Consider the following 11529-nt stretch of genomic DNA (forward strand, 5'->3'; position numbering starts at 1 on the left):
AAGTGGCCATTGTATTTGACCACTTCCATTCCTATATTGCATCATTTGAATTACTCTAAAGCCATCTTGAAACATATATCGGGTTTCTTGATTCCTTTCCTACACAAAAGTATTTGGAATTACCAAATGAATGTATTTGAGCATAGTTGCGTACTCTGTGTGAAGTTAATAGTAACGATAAAAAAATTTAAAAAACAAAAAAGAAACTGTAATAAATATTTTTTCTTAATGTAGTACTTCTTCAGTTTAGGGCGCAGTTTCTTCCTCCTAAAGAAATAAGATTCAAATCTAATAAGTTCAGATACGTTTAATTAAGTTTGGATAAGTTCAAATAAGTTTTCACCTTATACATTGAATTCCGATAAGTTTCAATAAGTTCAGATATATATATGTTTCTTAAGATAATTTGAGGAGAATTCAGAAAACGCACCCTCAAATTGTGGAACCTTGGACAACATTAATATACTTTCGTATTTGGACCTTGAGATTGGGAATTCTGGTTGACCGTCTTTTGTCTTCATAAGAAAGGAACTCGTGTGAAGGTTCACTTTGTCCCTTTCAATAACATTTGCAATTTTAGATGATAATACTTCAACAATTCTCCGATGAAAACATCTCACTTAATTTTATGAAGGATCACTCTTTAATTTTTTGTATGCTATTTTAAGTGATCCTTTTCACTTAAATATAAGTAAATATTTTTTTTTATAGGCCAACTAATATTCCTTGTTTAAGAATGAGTTTTTTTTTTTCAACTGTGAAGCATATGATTATTTCACAAATAGTCATTGAACATGAGAGCAAATTAGACAAGTTAGCACACCAAAATAGGAAGAATATGTCAATATATCGCTTCAATCCCAGTGGCCATAATCTACTAAAAGAATTTCATGAAAGGAATAAACAGAGACAGGAAAGAATTGGCATAAGCATTCCACTAGCCTAGATGAAAAGACACATGTAAAGCAAAATGGAGAGTTCAAGAATCCCTAAAAAAATATAACTGAAACCAAAGCATATTTACTATGGATCTACGATTTATGGGAGTGGATTTCCACATGGGTTATCAAGATGTTGGGCACTTTGACAAGATCGGATTTGACTTCATCCGTGGAACTTGTACAACTTATTCTGATGTGATACAAAATTTTGAACTTATTACTCTTGAAACTAAATAGATTTTCGTACGATTTGGACAAAACTTAGGATTCACTAGGGGTGATGGGACAAATGTTGAGATTATGATCTCATCTAATCTTTGCATACCTTCAAAGAAATACTTATGAAGTAGAGTCACCTCATCAAATTATTCAAATTTGGATAACGGTTTGTATCTTACAACTTCAAGTTTGTAAAATCAAACACTAGTTATACTACTAAAGGGCATTTTGAAGAAGAGATTCCTTTCTCCCCCTCCCCCCCTCCCTCCCTCCTCCTCCTCCTCCTCCTCCTCCTCCTTCTCCTCCTCTTTCTCCCAAGTCTTAAATGGCTTTGGAGAGCTGCTTACCGGTCAAGCCGGCCCGAACTGTGGTCTATTCGACTTGTGTTCGTCTAAGTTTATTCCAGATAGAAGTGAGCTTGAAGTTTAACGAGTCGAACTTTTTTCGAGCAGAGCTTTGACCAAATTTAAAAGAGTTGAGCTCGAATTGTTCACGAACTGGCTTGACTCTTTATCATCCCTAGTTTTTACATGTTTTCTTTGTTTTTTCTTTTTTAATATTTGAGATTTATAGGTTTTCTTTTTAGATAATGAAACTATTAGAAAAAAAAGCCCATGCGGTCAAAATCCGGCTTACGGATGCGGTTTTGGTCCGCATCAGATGGGCTCGCAACAAATCTAAATTATTTACTGATGCGGTTCTTAGAGAAAACCGCATCAGTTACTGATGCGATTTTCTATAAGAACCACATTAGTTTGTTGAAATGTATGTCAAAAAACAATTCAGTTGCAGACCTGCAAGCCTACAAGTCTGCTGCACTACCAAAATCAAATATCTGCACCACCAAAACGAAATACCCACTATGATTTAATTAATGGTATACCCACTATTGTAGCCTAAAAATCAAGGGCTATAAATATGACACGTGGCTCCATCACAACCCTACAATTGGCACTCTCCTATTCTGGTAAAGTACATGGGTCATAAGCTTGTATGGACTAAAGTACACCTTTTTGATAAAAAAGATGTACTAAAACCCTTCTTGTGGCCCAAATATTGTACTTACGCCCAGTAAAGGTAAAGCATATTTCTGTGTAAAAGGGTGAGGTGTACTCTCCAATCAGCGATTGCCACGTGTCACAGCATTATTGCTTAGCCAATCAGATGCTCCCAAATTAGGGTGACATCAAGGTACAACAGTCTTTTCAGACAGTATAAATAGTCCTTGAAATCAAGGGAAATGTACGTTTTTCAGAGCTTAGTACTGTTATTCTACCATAAATTCTCTCTCTCTCTCTACTTTCTCTCTCTAAAAGTTCCTTCATATCCCTGATTCTTGACTTAAGCTTCGGAGGGGGAAATACCACCCAAACCTCCAGGGTGGGTCTCTTTTTGCAGGTTTCGAGGCAAAGCTCAGGTTCGGGATTCGAGTCCAGGCGTTGTTGCACAAGTCTCCTAGTTTAGAACCTACTGTTGGGGATTGGATTATTGATTTACGAGTTTAACGCTACGTAACATTTAGCGCCGTCTGTGGGAAGACGCAACAATAACTGATTGCCACTCATCCAATGTTGCCAGGAATAGGAGCTTTAAGATACAAGTGGAAGATACAGTGGGCAATGAGAGGCCACCCAGAGGACGAGACAGGCCCTCTGCCGCCGTTCGTCTCTTTGGGGGAATAGGGGCCCTGTCATCCAAGAGAATCTTGATTGTCTAGTGACAGCTGGTCATCTAGAAACTGTCTTAAATGATTTCCAGGCTAGGATGGCCGCTGTCATGGAGGAGCAAATCAAAAGCAATAAGCTGTTTTTTCAGGTTAATCCAGGTCAAGCTGTTGTGGTGCTGCCTAGGGGGTAGTCCCAAGAAGGTCGTCCAGGGACAAGCCGACCTCCTCGGCAGGAAATGACAAAGCAACTGTCTAAAGAAAAGCAGCCAGCTGTTAGTGAACCAAGAAGGAGGATGGACTGGAAGTTGGCGGTCCGTCCAGGAGATAACATTCCTCCTAGTGGTCACAAGATGGAGACGGATGCTAGGAAATACTTGGAAGCCAAGAGCGCAGCTGCTCTTCAGCGTTCGGCCTCCGGGTCTACTCCCTACATGAAGGATCCCCCGTTAAGGGTTCCGTCCATAACAGAAGGAAGAAGTCAAAGACCTTCGGCCGTTCAGCCAAGGCAAGAAAAAACGGTTTTACAACCTATGGTGTATAGGCGTCAAGCCTTAGCTAAGACCTCCTCAAACCCAGTGCTGAAGGAATATCGTCGGCAGCACATACCCACTGAGGGACATGCTAGGGCACTCAAGACTAACTGGCCGACTCCCTTTTCGGCCAGAATCATGGAGTCCCCCTCATTCCCAAAGGTTAAGCTTCCGACGATAGAGTCTTTTTATGGCACTACAGATCCGGATGATCATTTATTATCATACAAACATCAGATGGATGTTCAGGGAGTTGACGATGCTACATGGTGCAAGAACTTTCCAGGTACGCTGAAAGGGGTAGCTCAAAAATGGTTTAACAATATTCCACCTAACTCGGTGAATAATTTCACTAAGCTGCGTATTTTGTTTACCAGCCATTTTGTAGAAAATCGGCAAGAGCAGAAGACCATCATGCATCTAGGAAAGGTCGTCCAAGGGCCTAAAGAAGCCTTAAGAAGCTATGTAAAGAGATTTAATCTGGAAGCATTGCAGATCCATGATCTGAATGCGGGAGTGGCTTTTGACGCCTTCATCAGAGGTCTATGACCAGGAAGCTTTAAGTTCGATTTGGTAAAGAAGAAGATATCCACCTTAACTGAGGCCCTTTAGGAGGCCGAGGCATTTATCCATGCTACGGAAGTTTGTGCGGAAGCAAAACATCCGGAGACAAAGAAAATTGAAGAAACCATTCAGCCGGAGAAAAAAATCCCCAAGAAAGCTGAAACTTGGGCGGTGACTTCAATGACAACTTCATCCAAACGAAGCAAAAGAACTGAGCCAGCAACATCAGCTGAGCCTATAGAGTTTAGTAAGGATCAGTATTCCATTCTCATGAAGATCAAAGATCAATACGAACTGAAGGCGCCAGCAGAGATGAAGACGCCTTACAGAAACAGAGATAAAAGCAAGTACTGCCATTTCCACAAAGATTGTGGTCACGAGACGAACGAATGTAAGCATCTGAAAAAAGCTTTAAAAGACTTAGCTCGCAAGGGTAAGATGAATTTTATCTACCTCAAGCAAGTAGAAAATTCCAGAAGAAGGATAATCGTCAAGGCAGAAGAACGGATGATGAAAGCACTAACGAAGATGTAGTGCTAGTGATATCCGGGGGATTCGCAGCCGGGGGTCCTACTAATCGCGGCCACAAAAACTATTTACGGGAACTCAGTCAGGTAATGCTTACCAATCAGGCTGAATCTGACCCTTTCCCTAAAATTGTGGTTAGTGAACTAGATCGCGGGAAGATAAGAACTCCCCATGACGACCCATTGGTGGTAGAGATGAAAATAGCAAATCTCGGGGTAAGACGTATCTTGATTGATACATGAAATTCTACCGATAACATCAGTGTGGATTGTCTGGCAAGATTAAAGTTTGATGAGAATAATCTAGTTCTAGTCAACCATCCCATCATTGAACAGAGTCATTCATCCAATGGGAACTATCACCTTACCCGTCAGGGTAGGGGACAAGGAAGCCTCCAGGACGCTTTTTGTTAAGTTCTTGGTGGTACGAGACTTGACAGCTTATAATGTCATTCTCGGACGACCCACCTTGAACCATATCAAGGCTTTTATAGTAACTCATCTAATGGTAATGAAGTTTGAGTGCGATGGAGGGAAAATTGGATCCCTATATGGAGATCAGCAAGCAGCAAGGGAATGCTACCTCACCACTCTAAAAGCTTCATCATGGAGAGGAGAAAAGTTAGAGCAGCCAAAGGCCATGGAGGAAGAATCGGCCGAGAAATTGAAAGGCCAGATAAGTGAGTTGAAGAATGAAGTAGAAAAAGCTCAGATGAAATCCCCTCAAGAAAGCAGGTCGTCCATACTCTTGCCGAGCAAGAAAAGGAAATGACTGGCCATCAAGGAAGAGAAGGCTTCGTCTGAAGAAGTGATGACCATCATGGGCATGGGACTAGAACGTCCAAAACCGGTAGAGAGACTGGTTGAGATTTGTCTGAACGAAGAACGTCCAAAAAGGACGCTAAAAATTGGATCAGTTCTAGGTTCTCAGACCAAGGACGAATTGACCGCGATGTTGAAGGAATTTGAGGATGTCTTTGCATATACAATAGAGGAGATGCCGGGAATTGACCCCGAGGTTGCCGTTCATAAGCTAAACATAGATCGAGGACAAAAGCCAATCCGGTAGAAAAAGAGGCACTTGGGTCCGGCCAGAAATCAAGCTGTTCATCAGGAAGTCCATAAGCTGTTAAAATCAAAGTTCATCCGGGAGACTTCTTATCTGGATTGGATCGCCAACGTGGTCATGGTCCCCAAGCCAAATATAACTTGGAGAATGTGTGTGGATTACACTAATCTAAACAAGGCATGTACAAAGGACAATTTTCCTCTGCCGAAAATAGATCGATTAGTTGATTCCACGGCGGGACATACGCTACTCAGCTTTATGGACGCCTATTCAGTATTTCACCAGATCCCTATGTGGCCGGAGGACCAAGACAAGACCTCATTTATTACTGAGAAAGGTTCTATGGCTGGGTAAGGATGCCTTTCGGCCTCCGGAATGCGCCAGCTACCTTTTTGAGGCTTATAAACACAGTTTTTCAGCCGCAGTTGGGAAGGAATATGGAGGCCTACATTGACGACATGATCGTCAAAAACCGTAAAGAGGTGGATCATATGGAGGATCTACGAGAAACATTCTTAACTCTCAGAAAATACAAGTTAAAACTCAACCCGCAGAATTGTGTATTTGGAGTGGTGGTCGGGAAGTTTTTGGGATTCTTGGTCGACCAGCGTGGAAGGAGGCGAATCCTGACAAGATTCAAGCGATCTTGGACATGACCTCTCCGTCCAAGATTAAGGAAGTCTAACGTTTGACAGGGTGTTTGGCTGCCCTTGGACGTTTTCTTTCTAAATCTGGAGATAAGTGTCATCATTTCTTCGCAACAATAAAGAAGAATGCGAAATTTGAGTGGACGGAAGAGGCAGAGAAGGCTCTTCAGCAGATAAAAGAGCACCTTCGGCAATTGCCCAAATTAATCAGCTCGGCCGAAGGAGAGAAGCTATATGTATACCTGGTCGTATCATCGCACGCGGTTAGTGTTGTATGTTCTCCTAGCTAAAAGGGATTCAGTGCAAATACCAGTCTACTTTGTTAGCCATGTGCTAAAAGATGCGGAGGGCAGGTATTCAATGGTAGAGAAGTTCGGCCTGGTACTGCTAATGGCCAGCCAAAAGCTGAGACCATATTTTCTTGCCCATAGTATCCTTGTCTATATTTACCAGCCTTTGAGGCATGTCCTGTATAAGATGGATGCCTCTGGACGAATGTTAAAGTGGGTCGTGGAGCTCAATATGTTTGAATTAGCATTTGAGCCCAGAAAGGTGATTAAGGGGAAAGCTCTAGCAGATTTCATTGTAGAGCTTACTCGGCCTGCAATAAAATTCGTCTAGGATCCAGCAGAAGGAAAGCAGCATTGGACCCTTATGGTGGATGGGTCGTCCACTGTCAATGGTTGTAGAGCTGAGATCATCTTTCAATCACCAGAAGGAGACAAGTTTGAATATGCAATCAGGTTTCAATTTCGAGCTTCAAACAATGAAGCAGAGTGAAGCTCTTTTAGCAGGCATCAAAATGTGCAAGGCGGCCGGAGCCCTGGAAATTGAAGCAAAGACGGACGCTCTGCTGGTGTTTAGTCAGGTCAATGGAGACTTTGAATGCAAGGAGGCATCTATGAGTAAGTACATGAAGCTTATTCAGGAGGAAATAAAAAGATTGAAACAATTTGTGCTCAACCAAGTTCCAAGGTCGAAGAATCATCAAGCCGATGCTCTCTCAGATGTGCCGAGGACTGTCTTTTGGGAGGTAAAGTCGGCCAAGAGCATTGATCAAAAGGAAGTTCTGTTCCTCAGCCGAGAAAACGTGTGGATGAGCCCCATTATAGAATACAAGAAAACAGGACGCCTGCCCACTGATCCATTGGAAGCCAAGTATGTAAAGGCAAGGAACAAATGATTTGAGCTATGGGATGAGAAAGCATTTGACCGGCCACTCCTCAAGTGCATTACTAGAGAGGACGGGCTGGATAACCTGAAGGAGCTGCATGAAGGAGCTTGTGCTTCCCACATTGGGGGAAGGGCGTTAGGGGAGAAGGCTTTAAAGGACTGGATAGTATTGGCCTACTTTAAAGGAGGACGCTTTGCTTTATGCAAAGAAGTGTGATAGTTGTCAAAGGCATGGCAACATTTATCAGAAGTCGTCCAACTATTTGACTCCAGTTCTTTTTCCCCTTCCCTTTGCCAAATGGGGAATGGATATCCTTGGCCCATTTCCTGTAGCAGCCGGCCAGAAAAAATTTGTGATAGTAGTAATAGACTACTTCACAAAATGGGTGGAGGCTGAAGCAATGAGAGGAATCACCACCAATGATGTGAAGGGGTTCGTCTGGAAGAACCTCTTTACAAGGTTTGGGATGCCTCAGTCCATTATTTTTTACAATGGACGCAGTTTGAAACGCCCAAGCTCCGTGAATGGCTGTCTGATCAGGGCATTAAAGCCCACTTTGCTGTTGTTGCCCATCCCCAGGCAAATGGACAAGTTGAGGCCTTCAACAAAATTTTATCAACAGGAATTAAAAAGAAACTAGACAATGCCAAAGGATTGTGCGTACAAGAGTTACAGTTGGTTCTTTGGTCGATCTGAACAACGGCCAAGAACTCAACTGGAGAAACTCCGTTTATGCTTGTCTATGGCTCAAAACCCGTCCTCCCCATTCAAATTGAAGAACCAACTATGCGAGTCATACTTTATTCAAAAGATGCCAATTGGGCTGCTCTCCGGACGACATTTGATCAGGTTCCTGAAGTAAGGGGTAATGCTCTGTTGAGGATGCAACTCTATAAATTAAGAATGGCTCGAGAATTTAACAAACGGGTGGCTAGGCAGCCACTAAAGAAGGGAGACCTCATCCTAAGAAAAATGGAATCAGTCGGCCAGGCCAAAGAAATAAGTTCACTCCAAATTGGGAAGGACCTTACAAGATAGTCCAAGAAGTTCAGAGTGGCACCTTTCGTCTGGATCATATGGACAACCATTCTGTTCCCCGGATGTGGAACTCAGGCACTTTTAAGAAATATTTGGTCTGAGATAGCTGAAGAAAGTGTAATCTTTTGCTAACTTAAGTACACATTAATGAAAAAGTAGAGATGTATACATGTATCTTGGCTCCCAGCCAAGCAAAAGTCATATAATACAAATCTATTTCCCTCCTATGACTGTCTCTTTGTGTGATATGTATGCCTTGTTTATTTGTTCAAAGGTACATACCATTGGCAAAGCCGATATTTAAAGCAGAACAACAAATAAAAACACCTTCTATTAGGAGATCAGCGATTATATTAAAATCCTATAAAGGATAGCACACGACAAATGCCTACAATTGGTTAACTTAAAGAGTTAACATCTCCTAAACGATGGCGGCGGGAAATAGGACGCTTTAGTAAAAGTGTCATACTTTCCATCCAAAGGCCATTCAATGAGATAACAACGTTAGTAAAGGAAAAAGTTATTTCAAATTTTAACAAGGATGAACGAATTGCCACAACCTTCATAAAGCATTAAGTTATCTTGCATAAGTATATCATGGTCATTCTCCTTCTTGGATCAAAGAAAGGTTGTTGAAACCTCTTCGTCCAAAAAGGGGGGCATATGCAGATAACAAAGTCCTTATACAAAGAACTTTGGTATAATAAGTTCTGACGATAAGTTCTGACGAACAATATCGAGTTTCAGGCCGAACAGTTTTTTAACTTGGCATCACAGATAAACGGAGTAAATTATAAAATAATGGTGTCTTCGGCCAAAGTAAGCTGGTCATAAAGGCCGAATAATTTTCACACTTGGCATTATTATTCATAATAATTGGATTAAAGGATAGACGTTAGATGCATAGGATTCTAAGGCAAAGATGTGAGGAAAAAGAAACTCTTTTATAGATGATTAAAAGAGGAAATTACAACCTAGCCTAAACATACAAAAAAGTAAAAAAGCTACAATACAAATGGCCTGCGGCCAAGATTGGGAAAAGAAAACTACAAGATAAGCTAAGCCTCTGGAGTAGCATTGGTATCGTCGGCCTGGGCTTCGGGGTCGACCTCTTCTTCTTCCTCATCATCTGAGGATTCTTGAAACACTGGAGGTTCTTCCCCAGCCACATTGGCTTTATGAAGGCTCTCCTGAAAGTCGAGACGACGGATATATCTTGGAATGTCGTCCTCTTCAGCCAGCATTTCGAAGGCCTTCACAGCCCAGGCCTTCGAAGTATCAATTACTTCGTTCAGAGCCTCCTTGGCCGACTCGAAGGTTGCAGTGACCTCTTCATTTAGCTCGTGGTTCTTAGCTCGAAGATAACGATTTTCTCTTCGGAGCTCCGCGGCTGCCAAAAGGGCTGCATTTCTCTCGTCCTTGAAAGCCAGCTCAAGGGCAGCCTTCTCGTCCAGCAGCTCTGTCAGCCGGATCAAGTACCTCTTGTTTTATGCCTCCATCTCGGCCGAGCGTTTTTCCCAAGCCTTTCTGGACTGGAGATGTAGTACTTCTTGCTCGGCCAAGGAAAATTGGGCCTCATCCGCTGCCTAGGTAGCATCGCGGACGATTTGTTTGTTCTCTTTTCTGAGCAGTCTTGCCCAATCTTCCGTTATTATGCTGCGAGCAAAGAGAGCTGAAAAAGGAAGGACGAAGATATGTTATGAAGGTTGCAAAAATGAGAAATAGATGCAAGTACGGAAAAAAGGCGGCAAAAGAAAAAAAATTTACCTCAGCAGCAAGTTGAGACATGTAGCCTACATGTCCTGATGAGGCTCCTCTCAAGCCCTTAATATAAGGCTCAGGGAAGCATTTGAAAATCTCCTGCTTGAGCTTCTCACGATCGGCCGAATTCATCCTCGCAAAGGAGACCGATGATTCGTCGTCCGAGAGGGTAGGAGAGCCGTCAGGAGCTTCTTCAGCTACCCCTTTTCCTTTATCTAAAAGAGGAGACTTGTCAATATTTCGGATGGGTATAACAACGGCCTGTTTGTTGGACGGACTCATCGGGAGCCCGCCAACGCGCAAAGTCCTAACTACATTAGAGTAATAAGACTCACCAGATGATCGGGAAGTCGTCCTATAAGCTTCCGGCATTTTGGCTACCAGCTTGGCAACCGGCCCAGAAAAGGCCGACCCGTCTAAAGCCGCGTCCCGCTGGGTAGATTGATTCTCTATCCCGTCCAAATGAAAAACCGCATCCGGTTGTTCAGAATTAAGGGGGAGAGTAGGATTGACGGGGCCGGCGAAAGTAACCAAGGCCCTCTCCTCGGTAGTTGGAGGATCATCCTCGGCCGGGATTGAAATCACGACCTTGGGCACAGGCCGGGAGGGTTTTTTCTTCTTGGTAGTAAAGCCTTTTGATTTTTTGGGAGGAGGTGCATCCCTGGCTGTGGCCAGCCTCTTCTTTGCAGCTGCCTTCTCGGCCAACGCTTTGGACGTTGGGGCATTTTTCTGAAAAAAATATCAGCGATCGGAAAAAGGTAACCGGCCAGGGATGGTATTACTTTAAGATAGTCGGAGCTCTGTTAAAGAGGGAGCCCGTCCAACAAAGGTTAAAAATTAAACGAAAGGATATCCTCTGCAGAAGGAAGCCGACCAATAAGTTGGGGACGACTTCCCTCCTAGAAGGGTACAGAGTCTTGGCCGAGTTCCCCTTTGGGGCAAGACTCGTCTGGGCAAAAACACTCGTCCAAGAGTTCAGCATGTTCACTATTGGACGAGTCTCGTAGGTTAAAGAAGCCGGCCAAGTTATCTCAGGACGATTTGCTCCTAAAGGAAGGGTTCGACCACGCAAAAAAAAAAAAAAAAAGAAGAAAAATGTAGCTAAGTGTTTACCAAGGTATCCGTCCTCTTTTCAGAGCCGGATTTGCTGTACTCCTTCCAGAGGGAGTCTGTGAACTTGGACATGCTTATATCACCCGGCCAAGATTTCTTGAGCGTTGCTCTGGCTGAATCTATATGAGCAGAAAAAACATGATTAGAGTGATGTTGTCATTGGACGGAAGTATTAGAAAAAAAAAGCAATTTATACCTCTATCCTCGGCCCGCCGCAAGCCGGCGGTGACCAAGAAGTTATCATTGACTACTACAAAAATGCATAAAGAGACCCCCTAAA

Source organism: Beta vulgaris, chromosome 7, assembly GCF_026745355.1.
Source record: "Beta vulgaris subsp. vulgaris cultivar EL10 chromosome 7, EL10.2, whole genome shotgun sequence".
Lineage (NCBI taxonomy): Eukaryota > Viridiplantae > Streptophyta > Magnoliopsida > Caryophyllales > Amaranthaceae > Beta > Beta vulgaris.